At 42.3% G+C, this 21,957-nt stretch overlaps 1 long non-coding RNA gene across 2 annotated transcripts; it reads right to left on the bottom strand.

The window, feature by feature from the left end:
* Nucleotides 1-14,988: 14,988 nt before the first annotated feature.
* Nucleotides 14,989-17,347, bottom strand: LOC131333375 (uncharacterized). 2 transcript variants are annotated; one of them, XR_009201785.1, is made up of 3 exons: nt 17,305-17,347; nt 15,925-17,213; nt 14,989-15,463 (listed from the first exon to the last, which is right to left on the bottom strand). It is a non-coding gene; the product is annotated as an uncharacterized LOC131333375 (long non-coding RNA). The 2 variants fall into 2 exon arrangements; XR_009201786.1 differs by lacking the exon at nt 14,989-15,463 and having other exon boundaries at nt 15,787-16,775; nt 16,821-17,213.
* Between the last annotated feature and the right edge of the window lie 4,610 nt (nt 17,348-21,957).

Raw genomic sequence — 21,957 nt, 5'->3', positions numbered from 1 at the left:
AGTCGTTAGATTTTATTTTATTTATTTTTTGATAATTTAGCTTGAAATTAAAAAAATTAATTAAATGTACAGCCTACAAGAGACAAATCTCATGCGGGAAAAAAAAACGAGTGAAAAAAAATGGGATAATCCATGCACAACCCGCATAGAGAGTAGATTAGAGTAATGTAACATAATAACATGTAATGTGGTTTGGTATCATACCCCCGTTACACTGTCCATCTGTGAAGAAAGATAAGAAAGATAGAGTAACGGAGATAGGATACAGGATGATACAAAATATGCAATGTAATGCAAGTAATAACATATAATGATATATAGCTACCTTCTGTCTGACACATCCCTCCAGGCTAGGATATAACGTAAATAGTCACGGTCGAAAAATGACTAGTTAATGAACCATCACTGACAAAAAGCAATACATAGCAGCTCGGCATCGAGGGAAGGTTGAACAGTTACTACAAAGGAATAAGGCACCGGAAAGAGGCTCGAACCGGAGATGACGACATCCGACAGGGAGCCCTACCCTGCATACCACTCCCATTCTGCTCGGACTACTACTCTCTCAACCAAATTCCAAAGACTCGCCAGAAAACAACTCACTCTCAGCCAACTACCAATTACCACAGACTCCAGAAAATGGGACATGCAAACCAAGATACAAATACTCCAAGGTTTATGATCAAAACAGTTCATTTTGTAGAGTTTATTGAGAACATTAACCGTGCCAAAAATCATAAGAATTGGACGCCGATTAATACTTATTCGGAATGCATTTAGGTTTTATAAAAATGAGATCGACCACACTGAATCAAACACATTTTTTGAACAGACTAAATTCATTTCAAACAAGTATTAATCAATGTCCAATTTTTATGATTTTCTGCACAAATAATATTTTTGACGAGCTCTACAAAATGAACATTTATGATTAGTGAAATGAACACTCCCCGTGCTCGCAAAATCCAAACTGTATGGTGTAGTCCCCCGACCTCATCCTCTTTTCAATGTTTTTCTTCTTCTACTATGCCAGGACACACACGATATATGTGCAAGTTGATTTTTTTATTAGAAAACCTAAAAACGATTTATCAACCATTTTTTTGTTTTTTAGAATATTGTATTAACCTTTGTTGACAAATAAAGAGGGTTACAAGGTCACAACTATTTTCTCTATTTGTTGAACATTAGAGTCATAAGGTATTTCATAAGTATTTCCCCTAATGGCCAAAGTTACCATGATATTTCACAAGTTTTTTCTTTGGACTTTCACAAATATAAACATGCCTCGAGATCCTTGATCAATATACAGCTCTTTCTAGGCAAATGTGTTCGATAAAATAGCAAACGAGCTCCGTTTTGCAAGAGAATTTGACATGCGACTTAGGAACGTCACACAACAAAATATATATGATGTTTGGAGATTGTTTATGATAAAAATGATATGATCAGGAATTTTCGTGTCCACCTGGTCTGATTTACCAAGTGTCGGTAAAAGTGCGGCGACGATCCAACTTCCTTTGAATTGGGATGCGGCTTGGACAGGTTTTTCAGGAATGATAAATAGAGTACATCTGAAAGTACTGATGAGAGAGCAGATCTCTCGAGGGTGAAACCGAGCAGTGCGCCGGTAATTGGGCCATTCCGACCTATTTTTCGACAATCTCAAAAACAAAGGGGAGGACTTAGCTATTAGCTCGTCCTGGAGTCCTGGGTGTTTATTCATTTATTTGGCTTTCGAGCCCATTCAATCGTCAGTTACTGTATATTTAACTATTTGATTTGTTCTGGGTATGCACTGGTCCTTTCAGAGCCCAAAGGAATAAAAGAACAAGAACTGTGGGTTAGAGCAGATTGACGCGCGCTGGTTGGAACTACATGCAGCGATTGGTTCAGTGCATGTTGGTTCCTTTCCGTGCACGTCATTCCCAAACAGTACCCTTGAACCTGTTTTATCCAACAAAACTAGTCTTTTGTCCTATTCTAATTGTTTTTCGAGCGAGCATGCCATCTATCAAATCCTGCAAACATGTTACAGTTTTAAATACCCTTTAAACCGTTCTCCCACCCTAAATGGTAATGAAATAGAAACGCAAACGCTTTACAAATGCCTGAGTAGAGACCGATTTCCGGATTGAGCGAGAGGGGTGCCTTAAAAACATTTCCCTCTCGTAACCTGGCTCCTGAACCTAAGATATTCTGGTGACAACAGACTGGAAACAAGCCTTTTTCAAATCAAATACAGAGTAACGTTTTCAAGTTCAGTTCCTTGGGTGGCGGACCTTCAAATCCAAGTGGCGACTCTGAATTGAACGTTTCGCTCATTAAAGGGGCGCACCAATTTGTCTCGCGATTTTTGGGGTGTGTGCCCACAGTGGCGACTCTACTGGGGACTTTCTACTTTAGTGAGTTTAATACACTGGAGAACAATCCTTCAAAAGTTTGTCAAACAGTGAGCTTCGCGCTGCTGAAGAATGAAATGGTGATTAAATAGGATTCTCGTATCCGACTAATCCTAACTGAGACTTCTTTTTTTTCAATTGTTCGCTTGTGTAGTTTTCTTTAAGTATCGATTAATAAAGTGAGCCACATTTTAAAAGGCATTTGCAAACATTGCGATTCTATTTCATTAATCAAACTTTTGGCATCTTCACTTGCATCAATGTTGGCTAGCCACGTTGGCGTGTTTTGGGTAACTAGCATAGTTTACTGGAGCCCGGGGTCCTCAAATGCCCAACAACCTTAAACGATGATAAGTCATTCTATTGTTTGATCATTGCTTTGCGCTACGCGTTGTAGTGGGAGATATATCTTGGCTTTAATTCGAGAAATCTCTCTCAAACCAAAATCGGCCTTTGCATATACAAAACATTAGAACTCTCCAAACTAAGACAAGAACTCGCAGGGTGAGATTATTTGCATTTAACCCCCATATACTATCTATGTGTAACCGTTTTCCCTATTGCTTGCACTGTACATACATACCATTCTGCTTAGGAGCATGTTTTAAGGCGATGTAGACACCTCCCAAACGGGACATCGCCATACAGACTGATTGTGTTTGTTTGGTTCCACTTCATAAACCAAGATCGTGGATATTCCCATGGCTAGGAACATCGCCACACGATAGCGGTCATCATCAAAATAGAGTCGCCACCTAGTTTATAAAAACTAAGAAAAACAGATAGAGATTCTGGATGCGGGAGCCAAGGGTACAATAAGGGGAAGGTGTTAGGCACCCCTCTTTGCCCAGTCATGAGACTGGCCCATAATCATCCAACACATGATTAGTACTTGCTTTATTTGATTCTAAACACATAAACTGATTTTAGCCTTTAAACACTTGATATGGTGAGCTAGAACAGTAATGAAAGCATGCATCAGGAATTAACAGAGAACAAATAGGCTGTCCCGAAGGATGGATCCCTCAGCCAGTGAATAGATGTCACGGCCGAGGAATCCGTTTGGATTGATGTATCGGCCGTGGGAATGATGTCCCAACCGATGTTCTTCCTCACACCAGAATACGAACAGTTAATAGAAAGCACTAATTAAAAGCAATAGACGAAAATTAAATCAAACCATAGGCCTCTGGGCCTCACCACCTTGATCCCTCAATTGCTTGATTCCTTCGGATTGGGTGGGATTGACTGATTTTGCTCCTCGAAACCCTAGGTTTAGGGTTTGAACTTCGGGGTTTAATCGTTGGATCGCGGCTGCCTTTGGGAGGTTGGGGCTTTTGAAGAGGGGATGTGAGAGAGTATACTTGCAGAGTTTCGTGGCTTTTGGGAGTGATTGAGTGTATCAATTGTTGTATTTTCGGAGCCCTAAGGGCTCCTTTATATAGGCACCAGATAACATCGCTCCAACCAATCACATTGCACGATTGAAATTGGAATTATAGGGCAACTCTAACTCCTCATGGTAATCTTCTTGCGTAGCCTGAACGCATCGGAATTTGGCTGCTAGGGTTTTGTGAACGAATCAAACGATAGACAGAACGTTCCAAAATCTGAAAAATAGATGATCTGGTGACCGATTAAAGGATCTGGTGGCCGAGGAATTGATGTTGCGGCCGAGGGATAGACCTGGCGACCGAGTGATCGATCTCTCAGGGAGATTTTCAAGCAATAGGCTTCACGGGTGAAGAAATGATGCTAAGGCCGTGAGATCAATGTTACGCCCGGTAGAAAGATTCTCATAGGATTCGGTATTTCTGTCTGAAATGTTATTTGGCTCTGGATTGGGTCCTCTAAGGAGCTAAAAGTTCTCACCATAAGTCCTAAGGTTCAAGAGAAGTCAATCAGCAATCACTGTATCCATATCATCAACGGGATGGTCCCCAAGGTAGGACTTGAAATAATCGTTAGGCCAAATTGGGTTGTCTACAGATGCCCCTCTTGGACTGAACTTAGACGGATCGCGAGACATGTTTAAGTAAGAGTCAAAGTTGTAAAAAGCAACTCAATTTGGTCCAATCACTATTCCAAGGGTTTTTGAAAAAGGTTTTAGTTATGGTCGGGCCAGGAGGCTGCCTACGTATTCCACAGGGGAAATTTAGACCAACCGTAGTTCAGAGGACAATGAAGAAAAATAAAAAGTTTGGAGGGTTAGAAATAGAAGACGTACCTTCGGGCTTTAAAAAGTCGTAGTGCAACGTACCTGGGCAATGCCATGCGGAGAATAGTTGAAGGAGCGCGAGGCTGCCGGGGGAATATTTGCGAAGAGCATCCTGTATTTTGGGGTAGATCAATACACAACAGGTGAGTCATTTAATTTTCTTGATCATCCTTACTTTGACTGAGGGGAGCTCGATAAAGTAGCTTATCCTTGCAAATGAGCTTGATGGAATAGATGTAATTGGGTGGAATCCAAACCATCTGTTGGGGATGAATCGGATGCCGATTTTGAGATTGGGGTGGAACCCAAGCCATCTTTTAGAGACGAGTTAGATGCCGGTTTTGAGATATGGGGGCACGAGGCCAATAACTAGAGCACAGAGGTTTGAGATGAAGGAACTGAGGCACGGAGCCAGTTGCAGTCATGAGACGAGAGCATGAGGAAACAGAGCTTAGAGCTTAAGGTGATAGAGCCGAGGCGCGGAGCCGGTTGTATTCTGAAGGTCTGTGCACGGAGCTTTCCCATCATAAATTTTGGCATAGAGCCAGAGGATCGAGGCACTGGACCGATCAACAAAACCGAGGTGTAGAGCCGGTTTGACTACAGGATTGACCTATTTCATGAGTGAGAGATGCAAAAACACAGTATGTATAATGAAGATGATGATATGTTAGATGTGATAATGGTAATGGTGATGTAATTAATGCAGACTTGATGTGAATAATGCAATATATGCACGGGCCCGTGCATGTGTGTTTGTTTTAAGCATAGAGCTTCTTTCAAGCTCTGGACTTAAGAATTCAGAGCGTAGAGCTCGAGCATTCGGAGGATAGAATCCGAGTATTCAAAGTATAGGCTTTGAGCATTCAAGTGTAGAACTTGAGCATCCAGTACATAGTGATTGGGCATTCGAAGAGCTTCGAGCATTCAAAATGTTGGATTTTGAGCATTTAAGCATAGAGCTTGAGAACAGATGATATCTTGATGATGGAGGCAGCATAAAGCCTGTTGAGAATTGTTACGGTGTAGAGCCAGTTGAGATAGTGGGCTTGGAGCCGCTGAGTGGTGGGCGTAGAGCCGTTGAGATAGTGGACTTCGAGCCGCTGAGTAGTGGATACGGGCGTGGAGCCGCTGAGATAATCGGCTTAGAGCCACTAAGATAATGGGCTTGGAGCCGCTGAGATAATGGGCTTGGAGCCGCTGAGTAGTGGGCGTAGAGCCGCTGAGATAATGGGCTTGGAGCTGCTGAAATAGTTGATGGATGTGAAGTTGCTGGGTAGTGAATATGGGCGTAAAGCTGTAGAGCCATGGGCTTGGAGCCGCTAAAATAATGATAGTGGTGATTGGGCATTGAGCCGTTGAGTAATAGGCTTGGAGCCGCTGAGTGACTTGCTTGATAGTGAATTCACGAGCATAAAGCTGCTGAGATGGTTAGCTTAGAACTGTGGGGATTGTCGGGCGAGCTTAAAGCTGCTCGAGTGAGTTTAGAGCTGATGAGGTGGGATTGTTGAAATGGTGAGCTTATAGGCGTGGAACCGATGGGTAGCTTGATGGTAGTAAGCATAGAGCCTGACCATGAGTATAAAGTTGCTAATAGTGGAGTGTAGGGATGCTGAGTAGTTTAATGGTAGCAAGTACGGAGCTGCTATGGTGCTGCTAGGCTTGGGGCTTGAAGCAGTAAAGCCTGCTGGGAGGTGGTAAAGCTGCTAAGATGGTGGAATCGTAGATGGAACAGCTGAATTAACGAACTCGGGGCTGTTAGGTGAGTTTAGAGCTACTGATAATGACTTGGGCTCAGGGCTGCCGGAGTAGTGAATATGGAGCTGTTGAGATAATGACTTGAGCATAGGACTGCTGAGCTATTGGGAGTATAGAGCTGTTAGATGGATGAATCATGGAGTTGTTAAAGCTGCTAAGTGACATGGTTATAGAGCTTGAGACAGCGGGTCTATGGGTGTATAGCCGCTGAGCAGTGAGCATAAAGTTGCTGAATGACTTGAGTGTGGAGCTATCGAGATGATGAGCGCGGGGTGCTTGCTGAGTTTGGTGAGCACGGAACTACAGTTTGATGCGTGTCAAATTACTTAGTGATAATAAGCATGGAGCTGCGGAGTTTGAAATAATGAGTTGGCGGGCATAGAGCCGCTGATGGAGAACAGGATGTGATGGCTGTCGTACTTCCGGAGTACAGCAATTGGGGTATGGAGCCTAAGTTCAAAGTATCAAGGATCCTTGGGTTTTGCGAGTAAGAGCTCAGTGATTGATAATCCTCGACGATCAAGCGACCAGTAATTGTGAGCTTGCTGCCATGGAGAGAGCTTCGAAAAAGTCCCAATGCGGCTTCAACACCGGTGTTTGATCATTCCTCGTGCTTGGGTATGCCCCCAAGGTTAATTTCCAAATGCTCAAGATTGTCCTCAAGACCAGTATATTCTATATGCTTGGAGTCATCTCCAAGGCTAGATTCCACATGCTTGGGATGCCCATAAGGCTAACCTTGATTATTTTCCACATGCTTGGGAGTGCTTCCAAGGCTAGTTCTGACTATATGCCATAAGACTTGTTAAATGCTTTGGGTAAAATTTGTTGGTCGTTATTGCTTTTAGAGGTTTTCATTGCCTTCTTCAACTCGATGTCAAGGAAAGTTCCATCGCCCCGACTAATGGGGTTCCTTCCGGAATGTGCACTGGGTCATTATAAGCTTTACACAGGTGCTTTTTCTTGTTGGCTGTCGACTCAAAATTGCATAAATGTTTGCTCAATGCATTAAGTGGGAGGCACAGGATTGTTTCATCGGCCTGGAAGTGGCGAGGCTGCTTATCTTCAAGATGTGAGTTTGGGGTAGCTAAAGTAGGTGTTGTACTATTGAGATTGGACCTACTAAGCGCGAGGCTGCTTGAGTGTAAAATTGCTCGGAGTTCATGAAGCTCGACAAGGTCGTGAATACGACAAGGCATGTGCATGGTGCCACTGCAAGAATTTTGAGTTATGAAGGCAGAGCTGTGAGAGATGAAAGCACAAAGCAAGGAGCTATAGAGATGCGAAGTGTGAAGCCACTTTAATGCTACTGACATGGTGCCAATTGTAGAGTTTGCCCAGGACTAGTTACGAGGCTCTCTTCCAACTTCTTTGACTTGGCTCCGTCAGTCATAGGCACAAAACTTGATGTGGTTGGTTCTAATATCTTCAAAGGCCGAAATCCAGGAGAATCCTGCAATCCACATTTGAATAATTTAGAAAACAGCAATGGATAGGAAAACAACATGCAATAAGCTTGGAGTCGACCACGAGTCGAAGTCCTTTTATGCTGATTACTAGGGGCAGGACCACCACACTTAAAGAACCCTAGTTTAAGAGCTTGAACGATTTTGGGTATCATTGCAACGCTACACATGTGAATATTAATCTGAGTATTTAAGAAGAAACGCAAGCCCCCTGTTTAGGCCATGAATGCTTGATCCTAGCTCAACTGTGCATGATGATAACAATCTAATTGCCCCTAGCATAGAAAGATGCGATGTAAATAGCAATGAATGTGGGTGCAATGTTTCTCTTTCTGTTCGGCAGAGATCTTGGCATGCCCTTGACAATGCTGTGTGACAACATTCCACAAAAGAGTTGAGGTGTTCTCCTAGGATATGACGCTCCTCAGGCTGAGCTTTCTTCTTTTTTGAAGGACGAGTGTGTTGGCAGGGAGGTAGACTTTATAGTACATCACTTTATTGCCCCTGCAAAATTGCTAGTAAACTCAGCAATGAAGGCAGGGTGGATTGGCTGTCGCAGGGAGCTTGCCCAATTGGGTCCACGGCTCACTTTATTCCTTGCATAGAAACGATGGCCATAATGCCTTGATGAACCTGCCTTACTTGAGCATAAGAACACCTCATACTTGGAGTTAGCTCGTGCAACCAAGACAAATACTTCCATTAAGCGGCCATAATGATATACACATGAAATACTAGGATCAATAGATCAATGCAAAAGGCAGGGTGATACTGATATGCATGTAAATTCGCAATGTATTCTAAACATCTCAACTTTCACGTATTTGATCCAATGCTTCCCCTTGCCTTAGGGAGGCTGACAATGACTTATTGCTTACACTAGCCAGGTGATTTGAAAGACCGCAATACTCTAGCGGCACCGTTAAAAATATTGTTTGGCTAAGAGACCATATTGTTGCACTCCTCATGAAATGAAAGGCCCATGTTATTTGCAAAAAGTGATTGCACTTGTATTTGTTGTGTTAAGAATGCTTAGGATAAAATCAACTTTGAAAACTTTTCCTCGAGAATTTCAAAATCATATCATTTCATCTATATGTTCCACACTCACATCATTCAATCATCAAAGGACACAGAACTATTTTGCAAACCCATGCCCTTAGTCAATTAGGTGAGTTTGCTGCTTCGAGTTTGATTTGGTTGACTTGAGTTGGATTGATAAGCGCCTACTGAGACCCACATAAGAGGTTGGATACTTTCAAGAGAAGCATAAAGGGGGACATAGTTGTGCCCCTTGTCTCACGTAACTTTCCATATTGTGTGATTTGCCAAAATGATGCAAACTCCAGGATTCTTGCCCTTCCTGTTAAGTCCCACATGGTGATGCCCATAGTGTCTAGGACCATGCTACTAAGTCGTGTTCCCCAATCTGAGAGGACTTTGTTATGGACCATAATGTAGGCTTGGGGTTTTGGCTTGAGAAATAAGTGGATGTAAAGGCTCAAACCTAATTTCTACTCATGCTTGGGTTTTAAAAGCTAGCAGCCATCTTCAACATTGTTAACAACTCTTGTTGTCTCTTGCCTCACTTTGTGTGAAAGAGTTGTTTTCTTCAAAAATGTCATTTGTATGAATTGGAAGAAATGTTTCCTTCAAAATGCCCTTTGTATGACGGGGTGCTTGTTTTTTCCATTGATTTTTCTTTCATCTCTCTTTGTATTTTTTTGTTTGCCCCAGTGTAGGGGATGGGTGCCTAGCAGGCTTTTCAAAGAAATTATCCAGAGGTTCAACGTGGCTAGCAAAGGATAGGTGTTTGGGATAGAGAAATGAATGTCTTTCTTCATCTTGAAACACAAGATAAAGTGGCAAGGATCCTAACCAAGAGATTAGGGGCTTCGATGTTTAGCCAAGTGGATTTTCTAAGATTGAGGACAATCCTTTGAGACACATAGCAGATGCATGGAGACATAGTTGATTTCTCACTTTGTTCGTGCTCTAATTTTTGCCTAGACTGCCTTTGTGGGTTTTCAATCTAGCGAGCTCATATTTTTTTCTCTTCATTTTTTCTCTCTTTTCTACTCTTCATCTTCAACAGCATGATTTGCTTACAAGTGATCTCTGTGAGGGTGCAGAAATGTTTCAACTTCTTAGCTCAGCAGAAATGACGTGGGTCATAGTTTTGAAAAATTCATTTTGTGCTTTCGACAATTCAAGTGATTATGATGTGTTGCAAAAGATGCCATAAGATTACTTTGAAACCCTTGTGGATTGTTTTCAACGTTTGATGTTATCATGAGTATTCTATGGCAGCAGACTAGCACAGGAGGAAACATTTTTAAAATTGTGGCCGACCAAAGGGTGCTTACGAATCCCAATAGAGAATCACGCCATTCGTAGTTCATGTCTAAGGAGACTTAAATTCAAGATCAACATTTCACGCTGAGTGCAGCCATTAGCCAAAAAAACCATGATAAGCAAATTCCACAAGGAAACAGATTCAAAGCTCAAAACTCCCATGAGAAAATAGATTCAAGACTCAATTTTTCAAGAGAAGCAAAACATGGGCCAAGAAAAGTGGCGGCGAAAGCTAGCTAGGAAGGATTTTCCCGAAAAGATTGTTTTAAATTTTAAGCCAAGATGTGATGGACATGGCTACCATTATTCAAAACTTGTTCGGATAAAAACTTAAATTTTCTTGTCAACCGTTACCATCACATCTAAGGTCAAGCACCAAATCCAGGAAAAACAAAAACCCAATCATGCTCAAGTTGAGAAATCCAAAACTAATTGTCCATGCGGTGCAAGCACGTCTATCATCCTTAATATGCAAACTGCCCCATGTATGATGTGGTGGCCCAACCAAATGATACCCAATATCAACATGTGATTATGTAATGTGTTATGAGAGGAAATGAGGGTGATGGACTCCTTTTTGGTTTAGTTCCCTGCATGGTTAGAGAAAGGCAAGCAAAATGATATACATAGCACCACAGATACTTACACATATTATGGATGAGCAATTCGTGTGCATGCATGAATTTATCGGATACCATAGACAGCCATCAATTTTTTATATGGATGATTCTTAAAACTCATTGCTTACAAATAGTGCATGACACTTAAGACCCTACTTCCAAGCCAATCCACACTATAAGATAGACCAAAAAAGCTAAGCAGATGACTACAACAAAGAGTAGACTCGGAGTCCACCGTTGTGCTAGCGGTTATTTGTATGTTCCACAACTTTTAATTTTAAGAAAAACTTGTTATTCTTTTCTTCTCTTTCTCAAAATATGATTGAAGTAATTGGGATCCATATGATTACCTGCTAGCACATTGACAAATTCCTAAATCTTACCGGCTCGTTGCAGTAAGCATGCTCAAAATTTTGAATTTTGAAAGATGGGTTGCTAGGTCGATTTGGAAATAGGAATCAAGGTCCTACACTTGTCATGTTGAATTATCCATCGAGAAATAAGTATTGTCAGTTCTATCCATATCCTTGACTCATCATCCATAACCTGCTTTACTATATCACACTCCCCCTTTCCTTTAGCCTTGCAAGGCAGAGATTGCTAGAGCATCCCTAGTTTAATTGCCGATGGGGCGGCTTATGTTTTTTTTTTTTTTTTTTACAGTGTTTGATTTTGTTCTAGAAATCCATGCTTTCTCGGTGCTTTAAGCAAAGTGGGAGTGTTAAGTAAGCAGTGATGCTTTTGACTTACCAAAAATATACCTTTGCAAGCAACGCCATTAGTGCTTGGTTGTAAAGCTTTAGGGTTAGGGCCTCTAGTTCAAGCCCTAACCCTTCTGCATAGAAAGAGTGGTTGCAGCAACACATACAAGATGTGAGGAAGAACTTCTGTAAACGATGCAAATAGATTCCTAGCTTGCGGGATCCTGTCCTATTTTGATAAGTTGTATGGTTTTTCTAACACATGTAAGGTTTGGGTAGTCTCAAGGCTGCTCCATTGTCAAAGGGCACCAGTCCTCTCACTAGCCCATGATAGACAGCTATCGGGTGATCCCCTCTTTGATATACCACTTGGTACAAGTGACTGTGGAGTTTGCTGGAACCCCTAACATAGCTCGTGACATGTCGGGATATTAGGTGAACTCAACGAGGTTGCCCACTCGATACATATGATAAAAGAATTAAATATATCAAATATTAATTCTATGTTGAATTTTCTGGTTATGTCTCTCAAGTCCCTAGCAGAGTCGCCAAAACTATAGACACCTCCCAAACGGGGCATCGCCATACAGATTGATTGTGTTTGTTTGGTTTCACTTCATAAACCAAGATCGTGGATATTCCCATGGCTTGGAACATCGCCACACGATATCGGTCATCATCAAAATAGAGTCGCCACCTAGTTTATAAAAACTAGGAAAAACAAATAGAGATTCTGGGTACGGGAGCCAATGGTCAATAAGGAAAAGGTGTTAGGCACCCCTCTTTGTCTAGTCGTGAGACTGGCCCATAATCATCCAACACGTGATTAGTACTTGCTTTATTTGATTCTAAACACATAAACTGATTTTAGCCTTTAAACAGTTGATATGGTGAACTAGAACAGTAATGAAAGCATGCATCAAGAATTAGCAGAGAACAATCAGGCTCTCCCAGAGGATGGATCCCTCGGCCGGTGAATAGATGTCACGGCCGAGGAATCCTTCTGGATTGATGTATCGACCGTGGGAACGATGTCCCAGCCGATGTTCTTCCTCACACTAGAATACAAACAATTAATAGAAAGAACTAATTAAAAGCAATAGATGAAAATTAAATCAAACCATAGGCCCCTGGGCCTTACCACCATGATCCCTCAGTTGCTTGATTGCTTCGGATTGAGTGAGATTGACTGATTTTGCTCCTCGAAACCGTAGGTTTAGGGTTTGAACTTTGGGGTTTGATCGTTGGATCGCGGCTGCCTTCGGGAGGTTAGGGCTTTTGAAGAGGGGATGTGACAGAGTATATTTGCAAAGTTTCGTGGCTTTTGGGAGTGATTGAGTGTATCAATTGTTGTATTTTCGGAGCCCTAAGGGCTCCTTTATATAGGCACCGGATGACATCGCTCCAACCAATCACATTGCACGATTGAAATTGGAATTATAGGGCAACTCTAACTCCTCATGGTAATCTCTTTGCGTAGCTCGAACGCATCAGAATTTGGCTGCTAGGGTTTTGTGAACGGATCAAACGATTGACAGAACATTCAAGAATCTGGAAAATAGACGATCTGGCGGCCGATTAAAGGATCTGGTGGCCGAGGAATTGATGTTGCGGCCGAGTGATCGATCTCTCAGGGAGATTTTCAAGCAATAGGCTTCATTGGTGAAGAAATGATGCTGAGGCTGTGAGATCAATGTTATGGCCGATAGAAAGATTCTCATAGGATTCGGTATTTCTGTCTGAAAGGTTATTTGGCTCTGGATTGGGTCCTCTAAGCGGCTAGAAGTTCTCACCATAAGTCCTAAGGTTCACGAGAAGTCAATCAGCAATCACTGTATCCATATCATCATCGGGATGGTCCCTAAGATGGGACTTGAAATAATCGTTAGGCCAAATTGGGGTGTCTACGAGCGGCTTTTAGGTTATCTCTCTTTCGAGTCTATCTTATGCTTGTTAAGATGCTACTGAACCCGATGAAGAGTCATGCATTTCGATGCACGTTGTCGAATTACAAAATCCTTAGATCAACGAGACTTTGGAAAATGAAGACTTTCTAAGTCCTTAGCTTACCCAATTAAGGTTTGAAACAAAAAATAAGGAACAACAAAGAGCCGATGCCGTGGTACTAAACACCATCAAGGTTGTACTATGTCACTCACACCGCCCTAGCTAATAGCGCGTCGCGCTCACGCCATCAAGGTTATGGTGCCACATCATCTATACTGAGTTGTTCCGACTCCAAAGTTGAAACCTCAAAAACGGAATAGTCGAAGGCTTAGTCTATTTTGACATCTCTTAGGATCAGTCGATTCAAACAAAGGACACACCGTCGAAAAGAATTATGAGGATTCTGGTTGCGTCTGAACATCACAAGACAAACTTGTCTTTAGTGTCTAGTCTAGGTTGGACACCGACGACGACGACGTGTACATTGCATTCTTTCTATTCTTTTAAATAAACTACTGTAGGAACGCCGCTGAGTTTATTACTTTACTGTCTAGTTTTGAGCCATTGCACCGAACAAGAAAGCACCGAAAGGAAGAACCAAACCTGCTTGGAAACATCCACGGGGCCTTATAGAAGAAGACTTGTAAGGCTTTCACCTCAATCAGTCACAATGGAAGCATTGGCAATTTCACTGACAAGGGCAGGTTTACCGATATATACACCGCACGAATCGCCTCCTTCCTTTCATTCTTTGTCGACATCTTCAACTCCCTCACAAGCATTCATCATGGTCGATGCCCCACAAGACCAAGTTGCTATCATGGCAAACATTCAACATAATATGGGCATCATGTAGCAAAGGGCTGATCAAGCTAATGCCGCTATGGCCAACTTAACTGCGCTGATAAATGAGCGACTTCCGCCAAAAGTTGAAGAGGAGATACCCAATCTTGTGGTCGAAATTCCTAATCCTGAAAGGGCTGTCCCTAATCCTAAAATGGTTGCTCTAATAGCCAAAATGGCCAAGTTTGAGGAGACTGTCTCTAAATCTGAGAAATTGGGGGCTGGTGGCATTGATATGTACCGATTCTGCTTATTTCACTACAAGAAAAATCGCATTTTACACCGTTTGAAAAACGCTATTAAATGATATAGACAGCTTTTTTCCGAACGCTGTATTAGTTGATGTTATTAAAAGTCTTAGACTTTAGACAACGTTTTTCAAACGCTATAGAATGTGTACTTTCTACACCGTTTTAAAAACGCTATCAAATGTAGAGTTTATATAGTGTTTTAAGAACGCTATAGATTGTAAATTTCCCACAGCAAATGGAAAAGTTTCCAAAGCATTTGAGGAACGCTATAAATTGAAAAGTTTCCACAACATTCGAGGAATGCTGTAAATTGAAAGTTTTCTATTATTCACCATAAATTTTCAGCCCGCTGTCCGATGTAAAATTTTTATAATATTTTAAGCCTGCTATTCCAACTGATTTTTAGTAAGTTTCTTTACTTTATACATCTTACAATCCAACCTAAATAGCATTCCACATAGCAAGTTCATACAATGCTTAAAAAAAAGATGGCGGCTCCAATGACTTCCTTGGCAATATATTTCACAATATTACATACAAAACCAACAAAATGTCTCCAAACATCAAAGCGATTACCATTACATTAAAGAAATTCAATATACTAAATGTACTTCCAACATTTCTATCTATCCCAAAAGTGGAGTACAAGCCTTGTCAACAAAAATCAACAAAAAGGCCTTCCGAAACATCTATGTATCCCAAAAGTGGAGTTCAAACCTTGGCACCAAAATCTTAACAAAAAGGCTTCAACCAAAATAGTCCTTCCAAAATCTATCCATCTCGTAAATATCAACAAAAAGGCTTCAACCAACCAAGCGATTATGAGAACCAACACACTAGCAAGATCATACCTATATCTTCAGCAAAAAGTCACAACAGAACTTCTTTATCAACCCATAAACCTACATAAGGTAGAAGCAAACATTTTAATTTGATAGAGTCATAACAATTTCTACTAAACATTTCAATTAGAAAGAGCATCTTCTTTCAGATTATTCAAAAGTGAGTTTGGTGTATCATGTTCAATTTTTTCCATATTATCCTAAAAATTGAATAATAAAAAACCATTGTAAATGACCAATGAGACTGTGAACATATAACAAGTAGAACACACAAATAACGAATGAGTCAGAATTTAATGCTCAAGCTGCCTCTAAAGCATGGATACTCTATTTTGGCCTCCGTATCACGTATCGGTATCCGATATGGATATCGATGCTATCCAATCATATCATATCCATGTCCCGTATCAAACAGTTAATAAGTGAGAAAGAACAGTTAGTTCCAAGGACAAGAGAGGAAATAGAGCGAAATGTGGAAAGGAGTTGCAAGTTGCAACAACGCAATGTCTATGAATACCCACATGATTTCTTATGAAGATGGATCCAGAGCAGTTCAAAAAATACAAAGGGAAGGCTTGTTCTAGAAAATTAGTCCCCCCAGAAAGTCTTCCATGGCCAGGAAGGGTGGTACGTCCGCAAATCTTATATGCTTGCAATTTGGGAGCCTATGTGTGTCACTGTCCGTGTCTTTGTGTAAAAGAGGGTGAGGACAAAATTAGAAGCTGTTAAATCCCAGGACAAGTGAAGAAATGGAGGAAAAGGCAGAAAGGAGTTACAACTACAAATTGTCCCTGAAGACCCACACGATTAATATGAAGATTGATCCTAAATGCTCAAACAAACAATAAGGGAAGGATTGTACTAGATAGTTAATATGTCCAAAGAGCCTTCCATGACGAGGAAGGCCTCCGCCTTCAGTTAATGTACACTTACAAAAGTACACCTACTACAACTTGTAAATCTTCATTCATCATTTAGCAAAGGAAAGAAGGAAAATAAAACATATCAATCTGGTTTGGTTTGATTGTATAAGAAGTTGTACCAAAAAAACATTATCTTGCATTTGAATCAAAGTTCAATTCCCAAGATAAAATGGATATTAAAGGACAAAAAAGGTGGCTTTCAATAGTGGCATAAGAAAAAGATCATGATTTTCTTATAAAAAGCATGCATTACTTTGATCAAACACCTTAATACTCAATGTTCCTTTCAAAGCTATTCACTGTTTTCTCCTAAAAATGACCTTATCGTCAAGTTTCTGCATTCTTGTCATGTTATGCCCACTAATGTCCTCCCAAACAGTTAACTGATGTTTCCTAGCCAAAAATGGACAACATTAAAACTAGGTATGCATAAATTCTGGTATAGCAATCTACGCTCCAACATGGAGATCATTAACACGGGCAATTAGACATACATTTATCATCCGAGATAATACTTCGATATGGAGGAGAGTAAAAGTACAATACCCTAGGGAAGAAGAGTCCAGAATAACAAAGTCAACAGGCCGTGCGATGGTACTTCCCACAGCATCTAAGATATAGGTCATATCACTTGGAGCCCTCTACAGAAACTCTTTAGGTTTCTTTGCTACATCCACCCAAACTCTCATTGCATTAGGTCCAATTGGAACACAATGAGCACTAGAATGTGGATCACTTAAAGACCAACGCCCCTCCGCAACTACGTCTCCTATCCCCATCCAATCTAGCAACTTGCACTTGGTAATGTCACTCTATGGATGACTTTTTACCGAGGGAGAAACAAGGGGTGTAGTTGGTGTTGCTTCAGTTGTTGTCGGATTCTGAACCTAGAAAGTTCAACAATGAGAAACAAATAAAATGTCATTAATCAAACTAATCTGAAATGACCACCAATGAAGAAAATGATAACCGACTTACTTGGCTTTTCTTTAACTCATCAACTGTATTTCGCATTTCTGACATTTTTTTTGAGTAATTTAGCTTGAAATTAAAAAAGGTTAATCGGATGTACAACCTATAAGGGGCATACCCCAGGCAGAAAAGAAAAGAAAGAAAAGAAGAGTGAAAAAAGTGAGATAACCCATACACAACCTGCATGGAGGGTAAAGTAGAGTAATGTAACATAACAATATGCAATGTGGATTGGTATCCTACCCCTGTTGCACTGTCCGTCTGTGAAGAACGATAGAGTAACAGGGGTCGGATACAGTATAATACAAAATATGCAATGAAATGCAAGTAATTACAGATAATGGTAGCTACCTACTACCTGGCACATCCCGCCAGGCTAGGAAATAAAGTAAATAGTCACGGTCGGATGACGACCAGTTAATGAACCATCACTGAGGAAAAGCAGTAACATAGCAACTCGGCATCGAGGGAAGCTGAACAGCTACTACAAAGGAACAGGCACCGAAAAAAAGGCTCGAACTGGAGATGACGGCATCTGAGAGGGAGCTTGACCCAGCACACCACTACACCCCAAACTGCTCGGACTACTACTCCTTCAACCTAATTCCTAAGGCTCGACCGAAAATAACCCACTCTCAGCCAACTACCAATCACCACAGACTCCAGAGATGAGATATGCAAACCACGATACTAATACTCCAACCGAACCTAGAGTAACAAGCATAATACTCACTTCTAATAGAACAACTACTATAGAGGAACTAGGCACCGAGAAGAGGCTCGAACTGGAGATGTTGGCATTCGACAAGGCTACCTTCCTAAGTACCCTGCACACCACACCCATTCCATCCAGACTACTACACCTTCAACCTAATCCCCTAGGCTTACTATAATATAAAAAAGGGACAGAATGAGGAGCCAGAAAATGTGGCCATCCGAACCATAGGTGAAACTAAGCTGCCCTTTTCAATCAGTGCACAACCACCAATCTAATTAATGACAACCCGCGAGGCTACCCCTTTCAATCAGTGCACGACCACCAATCTAGTCGATGATATCCTCAATCACCCCACACTACGCTAAAGAGCCAAGCCAGTGAAATAAAGAATCATGGAAATTAATGGAGCTCCATAACAAGTTGCACAGTATTTGAGCCCCACATTGGGCAATGATCCCAGTAACTAAACTGGTCAATTTAAGCCTTGAATTGGGCAATGAGCCCAGTAACTAAACTGGGCATGAATCATAGTGTCGAACAACACTACATTTGATGTTGGTTTTTGCAGCACCTGGATTGAAACCCCAAGTACACTTGCCCAAAAGTCCAGCAACAAATTTGACATTAAATAAGCAACTACAAAGCTCCATACTAAACAAGGAAATAACCCTACTCTTGAACACAGGAAACAAGGTTGGGGTATACCTCTAGGCATGCCGCTGAAGGCTTTGTCAATTGTGATTTTCCAGCACAAACCGAACAAACCAGAGGCTGAATTGAACTGTTCCTAAGGTGGTGAACTCAGGTCCAAAGCATGCTTCCAGGAATTGAGTTACCCGAGAGCCCTTCGGTGCTGGTTCTTGAGAGGACTCAACCGGGATGCCTAGGTGTAGATCGGATTCCAACCGTGAGCACCCAACCGAGTCAGAGCCACACTAATGTGAGCACCAAAAGTTTGGTGATTTTCTAAAACCTAGTCAGAACCACACCACCATACACTAAAGAACAAGAATATACACCGCCTTTAGTCTCAATCGCTGAAATCTAAAGACCCCACAACCATACACCGCCGCCCACCGCTGCATTAGATCCAATGTAGGCCGAATAAGGTTCACTTGCTACTGCTCTCAGTGGTTTAGCGATTGTATATGGCCCTCGATATTGTGATATATAAAGTTGAGAGCCCATTTCTGAATAATCCTCTTGATATAATCGGAGCCAGTGCCGATTTGGTACGTAAGCTCTCTAAAAGGTGGAGTTGAAGTAGGTGGGGCTCTCCACACCACGCAACCCGTGACTGAAATTGGCCAATTAGAGCTTTGAAATTACCTCTAGATCAAATTCATGGGTAGCAATTTGCAGGGGAGTGATTCTCTCTCTAAGTTGTAGAGAGAGAAGATCTCAACCCCGCTTTTGGGGAAAAAATTCTTGAAGAGTTGGATCATCAACCATATCCGACATTTGAGACTTCATTTGAGCATTTTCTTCACGTAATTCAACAAACTAACCATTCATTTATGATAAAATAATTAATATTGTTTGTATGACTTGTGGGCAGCGTGCCCTTGGAATTTTCGGATTCCAAAATGCAAGGGCCCAGATCGCAGGAGCGCTTTTTAGCTGGACGTCAAGCGCTCGCGAAAATACAGAGTCGCCACTCGGGTTTGAAGGTCCGACACCCAAGGAACCGTATTTCGAAGCACTTGCCGCGCTGTTTGATTTGAAATAGTTAAGGAACCATATCTGAGTTCGGGAGCCAGGTTACAAGAGGGGAAGGGTTTTATGGCACCCCTCTCGCCCAATTCGGAGATCGGTCTCTACTTAGGCATTTGCGAAAATGTTTGTTTGCGATTCTGTTTGATTAATCAATTTTTTAGCCAATTAGGGCGGGGGAACAGTTAATCGGGGATTAAAACTGTAACATGTTTGCAGGATGTGATAGATAGCATGCATGGATGAGCAGTTAGTATAGGATGAGAACAGACTCTTGTGGGAGTTTAAACAAACTGGGAAGCCCCTGTTTTGGAATGACGTGCGCAGGAAGAAACCAGCATGCACTGAATAAGTCACTGCATGCTGCTTACTCCTGCGCGCACATAATTCCAAGACAAGCGCGTGCCGGTTTGTTCAAACCCACAGCTCTTATTCTCAAACCCTCTGGGCTCTAGAAGGACCAGTGCACACCCAGGACAAACCACGCAGTTATAAGCAGCATAATATACAGTTTAAAGGCTGTAAAACCCTACAAATTAATAAAACACCCCATAAACAGTGTGGGGACAAAATAATGGCCTAAGGCCGAGCTACCCGTGCAAGGCCATTCACTGGTCAGAGGCATACTATCGCGCGACGGAGTCAGTCTGGCGCGCGATGGTGCGCCCTGGCGCGCTGTCGCGTGATGGAGCAAGTCTGGCGCGCGATGGTGCGCCCTGGCGCGGACCAATGTTTGGTTTACACATTTTTGGTTTCCGGGACAGGTCCAGAATGATCCCAGGGGTACTCCAATACAGAAGACATGCAAATTGAACTACGGCTAGCAATTTCTAACAAAGGAAAGCAGTAAACTGGTTATTAACATGCTCAACAGAGTGATCTATACACAAAATAAAGCACAAAACAGTAGGACACCAATCCCACGTGGTCCATCGCGTGCAGCACCGGAGTGTCGCGCGAGAGAGTGGGCCCATCGCGCGCTGGTTCCTACCATGACGGTTTTTGAAACCTTGCCAGCTTTAGGACCAGGACTGGTATTGATTATCAGCCTTGGCCCTGCCAGCCCCCCTCAGGGATCAAAACAGAAAACAGAACAAAGGTAAGCTATACCTTTGGTTTTGAGTTTGAAAGGTGTTTGAACTTTGAGGTTTGAAGGCTTGATTGAGGAGTTTGAGTGGTAGAAGCAAAGAACAAGCTTTGTTCTTGGATGGTTGAAGTGTGAAAATGGAGGATGGTGACCCAATGTGTACTCTTTTGAAATTCTTGAACCCATTGAAAGAGAAACAAAGGGGGATATATATAGAAAAGGATGGAGGTGAATCTGGTTGGTGCAAACAGAGGAGTTCAGCCAGTCCACGAGGCCTGGCTGAAGTTGCATTGGTGGCCAATTGTCCTCCTTCAGAAAGGTTGGTGGGAGATTGGTCTGTCGCGCGATGGAGTGAGTCTGGCGCGCGACGGTGCGCCCTGGCGCTCTGTCGCGCGATGAAGTGAGTTTGCCGCGCGACAGTGCGCCCTGGCGCTCTGTCGCGCAAGGAAGTGAGTCTAGCGCGCGACGGTGCGCCCTGGCGCGAGGAAGTGAGTCTGGCGCGCGACGGTGCGCCTGGGCGCGGGATGGTTGCGCCCTGGCGCGCATTAGTAGAGTTTTTGGTTTTTTGAAGTGGCTTAGGCTAGGTTAGGTTCAAGGGTTTTGCAAACACTCAAAGCTTAAACACGCTATCATTCCCGGGGTGTTCTTGATCCATTTCATCATCGGGGAATCAAAAACCATAAGTAAACTAATCTGGAAGCCCAGATTGGGGTGTCTACAGTAGCCCCTCTTTGACGGCACTTGAAGCACCATCGACTTGGTACAAGTAATGTCAAAGAATTCTAGACACCCCTCAAGGCAATCCAGAGCAAAGCATACTAGCAAAGTAGACAAGTAAACTTAAGGAACCTGATCGGTGGAATGGACTGGCTGTCCATTGCCGGGGATGGAAGTAGAAGTGGACGAGCGAATCGCCACTTGTTGATCGAATTTGGACAGGACAGGCTGTCGTTGAAGATTTGGACGGGACAGGCCGTCGTTGCTGGGGATCAAGCTATCCTCGGCACAAAGTATTCCAACAAACACGGGTAGGTCGTGTCAGGCAGGTTGAATTCCATCTGTAGGGAATCAGAGCCAATCTCCTTATCAAAGACCATCCGAGACAGAGCAATAAACCTGTTGGAAGATGCACTTGCGGCTA

This window comes from Rhododendron vialii, chromosome 7a, assembly GCF_030253575.1.
Source record: "Rhododendron vialii isolate Sample 1 chromosome 7a, ASM3025357v1".
NCBI lineage: Eukaryota > Viridiplantae > Streptophyta > Magnoliopsida > Ericales > Ericaceae > Rhododendron > Rhododendron vialii.
This window is presented reverse-complemented; position numbering and strand designations above follow the sequence as displayed.